This window comes from Cherax quadricarinatus, chromosome 9, assembly GCF_038502225.1.
Source record: "Cherax quadricarinatus isolate ZL_2023a chromosome 9, ASM3850222v1, whole genome shotgun sequence".
In the NCBI taxonomy this organism is placed as follows: Eukaryota; Metazoa; Arthropoda; class Malacostraca; order Decapoda; family Parastacidae; genus Cherax; species Cherax quadricarinatus.
The window spans coordinates 49,359,639-49,374,078 of record NC_091300.1 but is presented as its reverse complement, the minus strand read 5'-3'; the positions used below and the strand labels follow the sequence as shown (position 1 = coordinate 49,374,078).

General features: G+C 42.9%; 1 long non-coding RNA gene across 1 annotated transcript in view; it reads right to left on the bottom strand.

Annotated features, from left to right (window-relative positions):
• Positions 1-13,308, bottom strand: part of LOC138852488 (uncharacterized) — a 34,908-nt gene extending 21,600 nt beyond the window's left edge. The window contains exons 1-2 of the long non-coding RNA XR_011391802.1: positions 13,158-13,308; positions 12,390-12,532 (exon numbers count right to left, since the gene is read on the bottom strand). This is a non-coding gene — a long non-coding RNA (uncharacterized lncRNA). The remainder of the gene's footprint in view (positions 1-12,389; positions 12,533-13,157) is intronic.
• Positions 13,309-14,440: the final 1,132 nt, after the last annotated feature.

Genomic DNA, 14,440 nt, shown 5'->3' with positions numbered 1-14,440 from the left:
ATACCAACAAGTGTTGGATGAATTATACACAACTGAGGAGGAGGTGGAGAAGCTCCTAAGTGACCTTGATACCTCAAAGGCGGTGGGACTGGACAACATCTCTCCATGGGTCCTTAGAGAGGGAGCAGGGACACTACATGTGTCACTAACCAAAATCTTCAACACTTCCCTTGAAACTGGGCAACTACCTTTAGTATGGAAGAAGGCAAATGTAGTCCCCATCTTTAAGAAGGGAGACAGAAATGAAGCACTAAATTATAGACCAGTGTCAATGACATGTATAGTATGCAAAGTCTTGGAAAAGATTATCAGAAGGAGAGTGGTAGAGCACCTGGAGCGGAACAAGGTTATAAACGACAGCCAGCACAGATTCATGGAAGGCAAATCCTGTGTCACAAACCTACTAGAGTTTTATGACAAGGCAACTGAAGTAAGAAATGAGAGGGAGGGGTGGGTTGATTGCATTTTCTTGGACTGCAAGAAGGCCTTCGACACAGTTCCCCACAAGAGATTAGTACAAAAGCTAAAGGAACAGGCACATATAACAGGAAGGGCACTGCAATGGATCAGAGAATACCTAACAGGGAGGCAACAGGGAGTCATGGTCCGTGATGAGGTATCACAGTGGGCGCCAGTGACGAGCGAGGTCCCACAAGGGTCAGTCCTGGGACCAGTGCTATTCTTGGCATATGTGAACGACATGATGGAAGGGATAGACTCAGAAGTGTCCCTGATTGCAGTTGATGTGAAGTTAATGAGGAGAATTCAGTCAAATGCGGACCAGACATGTCTACAAAGAGACCTAGACAGGCTGGATGCGTGGTCCCGAAACTGGCTCCTAGAATTTAATCCCGCCAAATGTAAAGTCATGAAGATCGGAGGAGGGCAAAGAAGATCGCAGACAGAGTATAGGCTAGGAGGCCAAAGGCTGCAAACCTCACTCAAGGAGAAAGACCTAGGAGTGAGTATAATACCGAGTACATCGCCAGAAGCACACATTAACCAAATAACTGCTGTGGCATATGGACGCTTGGCAAACCTGAGAATAGCATTCCGTTACCTCAGTAAGGAATCGTTCAAGACTTTATACATTGTGTACATCAGGCCCATACTGGAGTACGCAGCACCAGTTTGGAACCCACATCTGGCCAAACACGTCAAGAAATTAGAGAAAGTGCAAAGGCTTGCAACAAGGCTAGTTCCAAAACTAAGGGGAATGTCCTATGAAGAAAGGTTAAGGGAAATCGGTCTGACAACACTGGAGGACAGAAGGGTCAGGGGAGACATGATAACGACATACAAAAAACTACGTAGAATAGACAAGGTGAACAGAGACAGCATGTTCCAGAGATGGGACACAGAAACAAGGAGTCACAATTGGAAGCTGAAGTCAAAGGGATGTTAGGAAGTATTTCTTCAGTCATAGAGTAGTTAGGAAGTGGAATAGTCTGGCAAGCGATGTAGTGGAGGCAGGAACTATACATAGTTTTAAGACGAGGTATGATAAAGCTCATGGAGCAGGGGAGAGAGGACCTAGTAGTGGTCGGTTAAGAGGCGGGGCCAGGAGCTGAGTCTCGACCCCTGCAACCACAATTAGGTGAGTACAATTAGGGGAGTAACACACACACACACACACACACAGACACATACACACACACACACACACACACACACACACACACACACACACACACACACACACACACACACACACACACACACAAACAGGCTGGACATGTGGTCCAGTAACTGGCTTCTCGAATTCAATCCAGCCAAATGCAAAGTCATGAAGATTGGGGAGGGGCAAAGAAGACTGCAGACAGAGTATAGGCTAGGTGGACAAAGACTACAAACCTCACTCAGGGAGAAAGCCCTTGGGGTGACCATAACACCGAGCACATCACCGGAGGCACACATCAACCAAATAACCGCTGCAGCATACGGGCGCCTGGCAAACCTGAGAATAGCGTTCCGATACCTTAATAAGGAATCGTTCAAGACACTGTACACTGTGTACGTAAGGCCCATACTAGAGTATGCAGCACCAGTTTGGAACCCACACCTGGTCAAGCATATGAAGAATTTAGAGAAAATACAAAGGTTTGCAACAAGGCTAGTTCTGGAGTTCAGGGGAATGTCCTACGAAGAAAGGTTGAGGAAAATCGGACTGATGACACTGGCAGACAGGAGGGGTCTGGGGAGACATGATAACAACATACAAAATAATGCGTGGAATAAACATGGTGGACAGAGATAGGATGTTCCAGAGAGGGGACACAGAAACAAGGGGTCACAATTGGAAGCTGAAGACTTACACGAATCACAGGGATATCAGGAAGTACTTCTTCAGTCACAGAGTCGTCAGGAAGTGGAATAGCATAGCAAGTGATGTAGTGGAGGCAGGAACCAAACATAGCTTTAAGACGAGGTATTACAAAGCTCAGAAAGCAGAGAGAGAGAGGATCTAGTAGCAATCAGTGAAGAGGCGGGGCCAGGAGCTGAGTCTCGACCCCTGCAACCACAATTAGGTGAGTACAATTAGGTGAGTACACACACACACACACACACACACACACACACACACACACACACACACACACACACACACACACGCACACACACACACACACACACACACACACACACACACACACACACACACACACACACACACACACACATACACACAGTGCCTCCAGAAAGGCAGAAAGATTGGGTACACCATCAAGTGTTGGACACAATGAAAACAACCGAGCAAGAAATGAAGAGGCTGTTAAGTGAGCTAGATGCCCCAAAGGCGATGGGGCCGAATAACATCTCTCCATGGGTCCTGAGAGAGGGAGCAGAGGCACTGTGTGTACCACTAACAACTATCTTCAACACTTCTATCGAAACAGGACGACTACCGGAAGTATGGAAGACATCAAATGTAGTCCCAATTTTTAAAAAAAGGGGACAGACACGAAACATTAAACTACAGACCAGTGTCACTGACATGTATAGTATGCAAAGTCATTGAGAAAATAATCAAGAGAAGAGTGGTGGAGCACCTAGACTGGAATGAGCTTTTCAACGACAGCCAGCACGTTTTCAGGAACGGGAAATCCTGCCTCACAAACCTACTGTTCTATGACAGGGTGACGGCAGTGAGACAAGAGAGAGAGGAGTGGGTAGACTGCATTTTATTGGACTGTAAGAAGGTGTTTGACACAGTTCCACACAAGAGATTAGTGCAAAAGCTGGAGAACCAGGCAGGGATAACATTAAAGGCACTACAGTAAATCAGCGAATACCTGTCAGAAAGACAACAGCGAGTCATGGTACGTGGCGAGGTGTCAGAGTGGGCGCCGGTAACGAGCGGGGTGCCACAGGATCAGTCCTAGGACCGGTGCTGTTTCTAGTATTTGTGAACGCCATGACAGAAGGAATAGACTCCGAAGTGTCCCTGTTTGTAGATGATGTGAAGTTGATGAAAAGAATTCAAACGGACGATGACCAGGTAGAACTACAGAGGGATTTGGACAGACTGCAGGCCTGGTCCAGAAACTGGCTCCTGGAGTTCAAACCCACCAAGTGCAAAGTCATGAAGACTGGGGAAGGGCAAAGAAGACCACAGACGGAGTACAGTCTAGGGGGCCAGAGCTTACAAACCTCACTCAAGAAAAAGGATCTTGGTGTGAGTATAACACCGGGAACATCTGAGGCGCACATCAACCAAATAACTGCTGCAGCATACGGGCGCCTGGCAAACTATGTGCGTCAGGTGCATATTGGAATATGCAGTGCCAGTTTGGAACCCTCACCTAGCCAAGCATGTAAGGAAACTAGAGAAAGTGCAAAGGTTTGCAACAAGACTAATCCCGGAGCTAAGAGGTATGTCCTACATTTAGCATTGAATGGGAGTACGATAGTAGCGATAACTCAGTAACAGTCCCAGATTTTCGCTTAGCAGATTACGAAGGGCTTAGAGAACACTTATCATCTGTTGACTGGGGTAACGAAGAGAGCTATCAATATGACAGTTTTCTGAACACTATACATGCTGCTCAAAGAACGTTTATCCCGTGCAAAGAAATTAGATCAAATAGAAATGACCCAAAATGAATGAATAATAGGCTGAAATATCTACTAAGGCATAAGAAAGGCATTGATAGGCGTATGAAAAGAGGTGAGGGTCATCTTATGAATCAGTATATTGACATTAAGAGGGACATTAAAAAGGGGGAAAAAAGCTAAAAGGGACTATGAAATTAAAGTTGCTAGGGATTCTAAAACTAACCCAAAACGTTTTTTCCAGGTCTATAGAACAAAAGTTAGAGATAAGATAGGTCCCCTTAAAAATAACTATGGGCATCTTACTGACAAAGAGAATGAAATGTGCTCGATTTTAAATAATTATTTTTTTCTCAGTTTAGCACAGGAAGACACTAACAATATTCCAGTAATTAATTTTTATAGTGGGCCAGAAGAAGATAAATTATGTAACATCACAGTCACTAGTGAAATGGTTGTGAAGCAGATAGACAGACTGAAGCAAAATAAGTCGCCTGGTCTTGTTAAGTTTTTTTTCAAGGGTTCTTAAGGAATGCAAAATGGAACTCTGTGAACCATTAACTAATATTTTTAATTGATCTCTTCAAACAGGTGTAGTGTCTGACATGTGGAAGATGGCTAATGTAATTCCTATTTTTAAAACAGGGGACAAGTCATTACCGTCAAATTACCGCCCAATAAGCCTGACCTCAATTGTAGGCAAATTACTAGAGTCAATTATAGCTGAGATTATAAGAAGCCATCTCGATAAGTATAGCTTGATTAATGATACTCAGCATGGATTCACAAGAGGCCGGTCTTGTCTAACTAATTTATTAACTTTCTTCAGTAAAGCTTTTGAGGCTGTTGACCTCGATAAAGAGTTTGATATTATTTACTTAGATTTTAGTAAGGCTTTTGATAGAGTTCCGCACCAAAGACTGTTAAAGAAAGTGGCAGCTCATGGCATTGGGGGAAAAGTGCTCTCATGGATCGAGTCATGGCTCACAGACAGGAAGCAGTGTCCATAAATGGGGTTAAATCCGAGTGGGGATCTGTAACAAGTGGCGTTGCCCGTTGTTGTTTCTAATATATATCAATGACCTTGATGAGGGAATTACTAGTGATATGAGCAAATTCGCCGATGACACAAAGATAGGTAGGATAATTAATTCAAATGTAGACGTTAGGGAACTTCAGGAGGATTTAAACAAACTCTGATAAATTAGACACATGTGCAACTCTTGGGTATTTTTATTGAGGAAACGTTTCGCCACAAAGTGGCTTCATCAGTCCACACGTAGGAGAAACTAGAAGAACAAGAGGAGAATGAGGTAATCAGTCCCTCAACCTTGAGTCGATGTGTTCAGTCCATCAATCTTGAATAGAATACGGTATATGAGCGGAGAAGCAGCTTATAAACCGTATGGCAGGAGAGGTGCGGCAGTCATAGGTGGTGTCACATTTGTTCAATGTGGAAGTAGGTCGTTCCCAAGAATTAGGCTGAATTGGACTGATGAAGCCACTGTGTGGCGAAACGTTTCCTTAAAAAAGATACCCAAGAGTTGCACATGTGTCTAATTTATCAACATGTCGGTTCTCTGAACCATTCATCTACAAACCTGTCAGACACTGCAACTTCTTGGGATCTTAATACTTAGGAATTCTTCGTTTGCCTAATTCTTGGGCACGACCTACTTCCACACTGAACAAATGTGACACCACCTATGACTGCTGCACCTCTCCTGCCATACGGTTTATAAGCTGCTTCTAAGCTGATATGCCGTATTCTATTCAAGATTGATGGACTGAACACATCGACTCAAGGTTGAGGGACTGATTACCTCATTCTCCTCCTGTTCTTCTAGTTTCTCCTACGTATGGACTGATGAAGCCACTGTGTGGCGAAACGTTTCCTCAATAAAGATACCCAAGAGTTGCACATGTGTCTAATTTATCAACATGTCTGTTCTCTGAACCATTCATCTATAAACAAACTCTATTCTTGGTCAGAAAAGTGGCAGATGCAGTTCAATGTAGATAAATGCAAGGTTCTGAAGCTTGGGAGTGTCCATAACCCTAGCACTTATAAGTTAAATGATGTAGAACTTAGCCACACAGATTGCGAAAAGGACTTGGGGGTTATGGTAAGCAGCAACTTTAAACCAAGACAGCAATGCCTAAGCGTACGTAATAAGGCAAATAGATTACTGGGATTTATATCAAGAAGTGTAAGTAACAGAAGTCCAGAGGTCATACTGCAGCTTTATACATCATTAGTAAGTGATGAATGGTTTGAAAAACCGACAAGTTGAAGATTGAGACACTTATGCAGCATATGGGAATCTTTATTCAGGAAACGTTTCGCCACACAGTGGCTTCATCAGTCCAATACAAAGAGGAAGGCGTAAGGAAAGGAGGAGTATGAGGTAATCAGTCCCTCAGCCTGGAGTCGATGTGTTCAGTCCATCAATCTTGTAGAATGTACAGCACAGGCAAACAAAAAGCAAACAAGTTCAGGTAAGATCCGAATGGGATGAGCGGGGAAGACGGGACAGATGAAGAATAGCTCTGGAGAGGAGTGTTCTTAGTCAGAGAAATAGAGCCAGGGCTTAACCCAGCAGCTAGGGCGATCGTGGGGCAGACTTGAGAACAGGAATAGCAGGGACTGTTGCATTGAACTTGTGGTAGTTGAAGTCTTGAATCTTGAGTAGCTGGCAGCAGGCTAGGTCACATCAGAGGGTAGAACACATATGGGAGTTATAGGAGTAACTGAGGAGGCAGGTTAACAATGGAGCCATTTTCGAACTTTTTGAAGCTGCTTCTAGATAGGTGATATAATTTAGCCTTGTTACTGAAGGTGAAACGTAGAGGCTTGATGAACTCAAGAACTTGGGTGAGTGTGAAGTGAAGCGGTGATTCACATGCATACTTGACTGTTCCAGCACCGAGGCTTTTGTAGAGTTCAGTACAGGTCATGGTGACAGTATTTGAAGGAGAAGTGTAAAAGGTAAGGTTTTCCCATGAGGGTTTACTGGAGTCATCGTTATCTTCCTCTTCTGGAGTGAATTCATTGGGAGAATCTACAATGGTGGTAGCAGGTGACTGAGGGTCGACAGGAGCAGCTGTGAGGTGTAATGGTTGTGTAACAGCAGGCTGGGAGAGGTGGGAGACGGTGGCTAAGGCAACTTGATCAACGTTATCAGCGGTGGAAGTGGTTATAGAAGTTACAGGAGCAGTTGCATGGGCAGGAGACAGGTCTGCAGGTGCAGTAAAGTTCAGGACGTTGGGAAGGGTCTTGAGGATGTCTTCTGAAGGTGTGGAGTCCGGAAAATTGAAGGCAGGCTTGTTGTTCAGACGGAATAGTTCGTTAATAGTGGTGTTGAAAGTGCCGGGGTTTGCTGCGTTTGCAAGGTGTGCATACACCATGCAGTACAGCACCTTGGAGGGAGCACCGTCGGGGAGTGGAGAGAGGGAGTTGCTGGGCGATGGTGCCTGTAGATTAGCGTGTAGAGTCTTGATGGTGTCGGTTTGTGGTTTGGTTATTGAAGCATATGTCGGTGAATTGGAGGTGTTCTTCAGAACTTTAGTTTTCTTCAATATGATTTCTTTCCTGAGTGGGCACTTAGCTGCAAGGGTATGATGATTACCCTTGCAGTTAAGACATGTTGGTGCTGTAGTAATGGTGCAGGATCTGAAATCGTGTCCATCATTCCCACATTTTGAACAAAACTTCTTATTCTTGATGGGGCAGTCCTTGGTGGTGTGATTATAGGAGTAGCAGTTCCAGCAGTGGGAGATGCATGTGAAACGTTCTTGTTCTATATGACTTGGGTGAATGTGGTAATATGAGATGGCCAGACCGTCGGAGAGAGCTTGGGCAGCCATGGAGATGTCTGAGAATGTAATCTTTAGCATAGATGAGGCGCTAGGGATCTTGGAGATGCTGTCTACCGAGGCCCAGGTGTTTTGTTTCTCAATAGATGTCTTCAGTGCTTCAGTAGAGAGAGAGGTGAGGATATTGTCCAGTCTTTTCACAACCGAACGTTTCGACTTCAAAAATGGAGACGGGGATAGAGTGAATTGTTGTGTTTGTAGGGTCCTGATTGAAGAGTCGTCCATTAGTTTTAGTGCTTCCGTGTCGTCTGTGCAGATGACAATGAAGGAGTCTTTCTGAGAGTGGATTGCCGTAAATTTGACCTGCAGGCAGGTCCTAACGACGGTAGCTAAAGCTAACTTCGAGGAGTCATTTATTGCACCATTCACAGGCTTGATTTTCACACGATTCGACAGCATTGTGAAAAGGATGTGACGTTTGTAGAATATAAATTCTACACCCCGGCGGGGTCGAAGAGAGGCTTCTTGCGGTGTACAGCAACTGTGTGATCACCTTCACAACTATAATTATCACAAATCTTAACTAAACTCACTCACTTCAGAGCAGTAACTAGCTTCACTATATTAACTTAATGGCATATGTGGGGCTGTTCAGAAAGCTGTCTCTTACATTCATCTACAAATCTACGATTAGACGTTGACTAATTGTTGTTCTTATTCATCATGGATTCCGAGAGTCAGTTTGAATACCTCAAGTATGACCGCTTTGAAGCTCGCTACTTGGCAGGAAAAATGGAATACCTGGGAGGAGGGATGACAGGTGATGCCTACCTCATCGAGCCTAAACACGCCTGTGGGACTCAATATGTAGTCAAACTGGGAAAGTCAGATTTTCTACTGCAGAAATACAAGTCAGAGGCTTCCAGACTGCGACATCTGTCTGGAGCTGGAGGGTGTCCTCGCCTGGTAGCAGTGTGTAAGGATGTCCCAGCCTTCGTAACCACCTTCGAATGTAAACACACTCTTGAAAACTTTTTAGCCAACTGTGGGGCCAGGGAAGCAATGGAAGTTTTCTTGAAGTTGGCATTGGCTGTGAAAGAAGTTCATGACAAAGGATACATACATAACGATATCAAACCTGATAACATCATTGTTTCAGGATCCATCAGCAATTATAGAGTATCTATAATTGATTTTGGAAGAGCTAGACGAAATGGGGAAGTAATTGAGACTTTTGCTTCTCCTGATCCTGAACGATTCCCACACGCAGCTCCTGAAGTGGCCGATGGACAACCTTGTACACCACCTGCCGATGTCTATGCAATGGGCAAAATGTATATGGATATTAGAGCAAAATTTGATGAAGTCCCCCAGGAACTTGAAATGCTAGCAGAGCAGGCCAGGCAAAGTGACCCAATGAAACGCCCTTCCCTCTTGGACATCATTGCTCAAATCCAAAACATCATCAAATGTTTGAAGCCCTCCAAGAGAGAAGTCCCTGGCCAAACCAAGACCAAATTCTGGACAGAAGTTCCTGGCCAGACTAAGACAAAGTTCCGGACAGAGGTCCCTGGCCAGACCAAGACAAAGAAGACCCACAGTGCTGTCTCCAACCATATCAAGCCAGTTAGCTTGGTAGCAGAAGCAAGGCGGTCTGCAGCCGAGAAGAGTCGTGCCAGAGCCAGAGCATGGAAAAGGGCCGGAGGTTCCATAAAATGAACATCTCGTAGGTGTAGGATCTAAAAAAAAAAAAAAAAAAAAAAAAAAAAAAAAAAAAAAAAAAAAAAAAAAAAAAAAAAAAAGGAACTCGAAGAGCAGCCACCTCCACGTGGTGAGTTCTGGGTGTTATGTGTGACTGTAAATAATCAGTCATGCAAAATAGCTGAGAGCTGCTCACTTTACCTATATTACATATCTGAGACAATATAGTGTCTATGGTATTGCCGTGATGGTTTTGTGTACTCATGTTGGTTTAGTGTAGTGATGGTGGTGTAATTTAGAGATGGTGGTAAATCGTGGTAGTGGTAGTGTTGTGTTTGGTAGTGATGGTGGTATTGTGTAGTGATGGTGTTGTGTAGTGTAGTTATGGTGTTGTGTAGTGTAGTGGTGGTGTTATTGTGTAGTGTAGTGATGCTTGTATTTAGTGTAGTGATGGTATTGTGTATTATAGTGATAATGAACATATGAAACATAAGAACATAAGAAAAAATGAACAGTGGAACAGGCCTACTGGCCTGTGTGAGGCAGGTTCAATTCTCCCACCGGCTTAAGCCAATGCCTTGACATACATAGTGAGGTCAGACACATCACTTGAGGAGCACTGCATCCGACCTAGTAGAACAAGCCAGTCAGGTCCAGCTCACATCCACCCACACCCACTCATGTATTTATCTAACCTATTTTTAAAACTAGACAACGTCGGTATGGTTGAGTAGTATACTGATGATGGTATTATGTAGTGATGGTGGCACAATCTACTGATGGTGTAGTGTGGGGATTTTGGTGTTGTGAACTGATAATGTTGTAAAGTGATGAAATAATGTAGGGACGATGGTGTAGTTCAGTGATGGTGTTTTGTAGTGATGGCTGTGATGTGTAGCTATCCTTGTATGATGCAGTGATTTTTTTTTGTATATGGACTGTTGTACAATGTAGTATTGGTAGTGTAATGATTAGTGGTATGGTGTAATGATGGTATAATGTGGTGATGGCAATATAGAAAAGTGTAATGATTGTGTAGTGTAGTGTAGTGTAGTGATAGTAGTGTATATTAGATACGGTGGTGTAGGGTAAGATAATGATGGTGTAGTGTAATGACAGTGGTGTAATGGTATTATGGAGGTGTAGTGTAATGATGGTGGTGTAGTATTATGATAGTGGTGTAGTGTAATGATAGAGGTGTAGTGTTATGAAGGTGGAGTAGTGTTATAATAGTGGTGTAGTGTTATGATAGTAGTGTAGTGTTATGATGACAAATTTACTGGTGTAATTCAATAAAGCATTTGAGGCAGTAGACAATGATCAAGAATATGATGTTATGTATCTAGTTGTCAGTAAAGCCTTCGACAGAGTACCTCATGGTCATGGTCTAGAAGGTTAAGTTTTAAGAAACATGGATCGAGGCATGGCTTACTAATAGAAAGCAGAGAGTTTCTATCAGTATGGCAAATCTGAGTAGGGACCAGTTAAGTTAAGAGATAAGATTTCGTTCGGATTTTTAACCCCGGAGGGTTAGCCACCCAGGATAACCCAAGAAAGTCAGTGCGTCATTGAGGACTGTCTAACTTATTTCCATTGGGGTCCTTAATCTTGTCCCCCAGGATGCGACCCACAACCCACACTAGTCGACTAACACCCAGGTACCTATTTGCTGCTAGGTGAACAGGACAACAGGTGTAAGGAAACGTGTCGAAATGTTTCCACCCGCCGGGAATCGAACCCGGGCCCTCCGTGTGTGAAGCGGGAGCTTTAGCCACCAGGCCACCAGGCCACAAGGATCAGTTTTAATCCCATTGTTATTCATTATTTACATTAATAACCTTGATGAAGGAATCTGCTGATGAGACAAAAATAGGCCGAATGATTGATTCTGTGGAGGATACCAATGTATTCCAGGAGGATTTGGACAAATTAATGTCTTGGTCTGAAAAGTGCTAGATGCAGTTCAATGTGGACAAGTGTAAAGGCCTAATCTTTGTGTTTGAAAATAAGCCTCGAAGTTATAAACTAGGTGATGTAGAGCTTGATCACCCAGAATGTGAAAAAGACTTCGGAGTCATGGTAAGCAGAAATTTAAAGCCAAGAAAACAGTGTCTAAGTGTGCACAATAAGGCTGACATCACAATAAGGCTGACATCACAGGAGTCCAAAAATTATTTTACAGCTCTATACCTCACTAGTGAGGCCTTAGATTATGCCGCTCAGTTTTGGTCTCCTTACTACAGAATGGATATAAATTCATTGGAGAACATATAAAGAAGGATGATAAAGACGATTCACTCTACAAGGAATCTCCCGCATGAAGATAGACTTAGAGCCTATAATCTTCACTCTCTTGAGAGACGTAGAATGAGAGGAGATATTATCGCAGTGTATAAGTGGAAGTTGAAGCATAAGCAAATGCGATATTATAAGAAATAATTATCATGTTACTTTTATTAAATTACTGGTATGTATCTAATGAGGTTCATCCAGGTAAATTTAATTTTCCACAGCGTGGAACAGTCTTCCGAGTAGCGTAATCCAGGCTGGGACCCTGGGTACCTCGAAAAAGAAATTTGACAAATATATGAGTGGGAAGGGCTGGGTTGATTTGAGGAAAGGTTGGGCAAATTCATGATGATTTTGATAATCACCTGCCTTATATGAGCCAGTAGGCCTGCTGCAATGTTCTTCCATTCTTCTGTTTTTATTCTTTCACTTGTAAACTCTCGGGTCATGACTCTACACTCCCGTCTGAGAGTACAGTCATACACAGGCATAGATTTAATCACACACACAAACACGACTACGGGACCTACTAGTACTTGACGATCTGTCTGCGGGTGTCCGGGAGAAGGACTTCGTACTGGCCCTCAGTGTTGTCTCCGTCGCGGGACTCCTTGTGGTTGTAGGAGTTGCCACTCTCAGGGTCTTCCACAGCGTACTCGAAGGTGTACTTCGCCTGAAGCGAACAACAAATATGTAAACCACGTTCAAACAGGATGCACATAGTAACATAGTATGCTGCTACCAACATGATGTTGATAATGATTGTACATATATATATATATATATATATATATATATATATATATATATATATATATATATATATATATATATATATATATATATATATATATATATATATATATATATTTAACAAGTTGACCGGGTTGGTCAGTTCAAGAGCTGAGGATACTGACTCACTCTTTTGAAAGATTCACGTGTTTGTGCATGTATTTGTAGATACATGTTTGTAGATATATATGTTTTTACATACATGTGTATGTAGGTGAATGTGTATGTAGATACATGTTTATGAATATATGTGTGTTTCCACATGTATGTATTTATAGATACACGAGTTTGTAGATACATGTATTTCTAGATACATGTGTTTGTAGATATATATATTTCTAGATAAATGTGTTTTTAGATACATGTACTTGTTGATAAATATGTTTGAAGATTCATGTATTTGCTCATACATGTGTTTGTTGATACCTGTTAAATCACATGTATATACAAATACATGTGTTTGAAAAGGCATATGTTTGTAGATGCATGTGTTTGTAGATACTCACTGGTGGATATTGTTGTTCTTGTGGGCGAGCAGCAGTCAGCACCACCAGGGCAGCCAGGAGGATCACCTGGGTAATGTAAACACAAGCCACATTAATCACCCATCACCAGCATTTAATTACTGTACAGCAACACTTAGCAATGAAGCGATTACCCTCAACCTGACTGGACAAACTAGGCTGAGACTACTAGACGGAGCCTCAACCCACTCTTGGAGCTGGTTGACCCACACGGACGGAGCCTCAGCCCGCTCTTAGAGCTGGTTGACCCACACGGACGGAGCCTCAACCCACTCTTGGAGCTGGTTGACCCACACGGATGGAGCCTCAACCAGCTCTTAGAGCTGGTTGACCCACACGGATGGAGCCTCAGCCCGCTCTTGGAGCTGGTTAACCCACACGGACGGAGCCTCAACCCACTCTTTGAGCTGGTTGACCCACACGGACGGAGCCTCAACCCGCTCTTAGAGCTGGTTGACCCACACGGACGGAGGAGCGAGCTTTCAACGCTCTCTGAGCTGTATAACTCATTAGAGTTTAAGGCTTCAACGAATGCAGTGTAACTTGCATTAAGTCAGTCTGTGTCTGTTGAGAAAAGTTCACTGTCTTTACTTGTTCAGTATCCTTACTTGTTCAGTGTCCTTACTTGTTCAATATCCTTACTTGTTCAGTATCCTTACTTGTTCAGTATCCTTACTTGTTCAATATCCTTACTTGTTCAGTATCCTTACTTGTTCAGTGTCCTTACTTGTTCAATATCCTTACTTGTTCAGTATCCTTACTTGTTCAGTGTCCTTACTTGTTCAATATCCTTACTTGTTCAGTATCCTTACTTGTTCAGTATCCTTACTTGTTCAGTATCCTTACTTGTTCAGTAACCTTACTTGTTCAGTATCCTTACTTGTTCAATATCCTTACTTGTTCAGTATCCTTACTTGTTCAGTAACCTTACTTGTTCAGTATCCTTACTTGTTCAGTGTCCTTACTTGTTCAGTATCCTTACTTGTTCAGTAACCTTACTTGTTCAGTATCCTTACTTGTTCAGTGTCCTTACTTGTTCAGTATCCTTACTTGTTCAGTATCCTTACTTGTTCAGTATCCTTACTTGTTCAGTATCCTTACTTGTTCAGTATCCTTACTTGTTCAGTATCCTTACTTGGTCACTATCCTTACTTGTTCAGTATCCTTACTTGTTCAGTATCCTTACTTGGTCACTATCCTTAGTTGCTCACTATACTTGTTCACTATCCTCACTTGTTCACTATCCTTACTTGTTCACTATACTT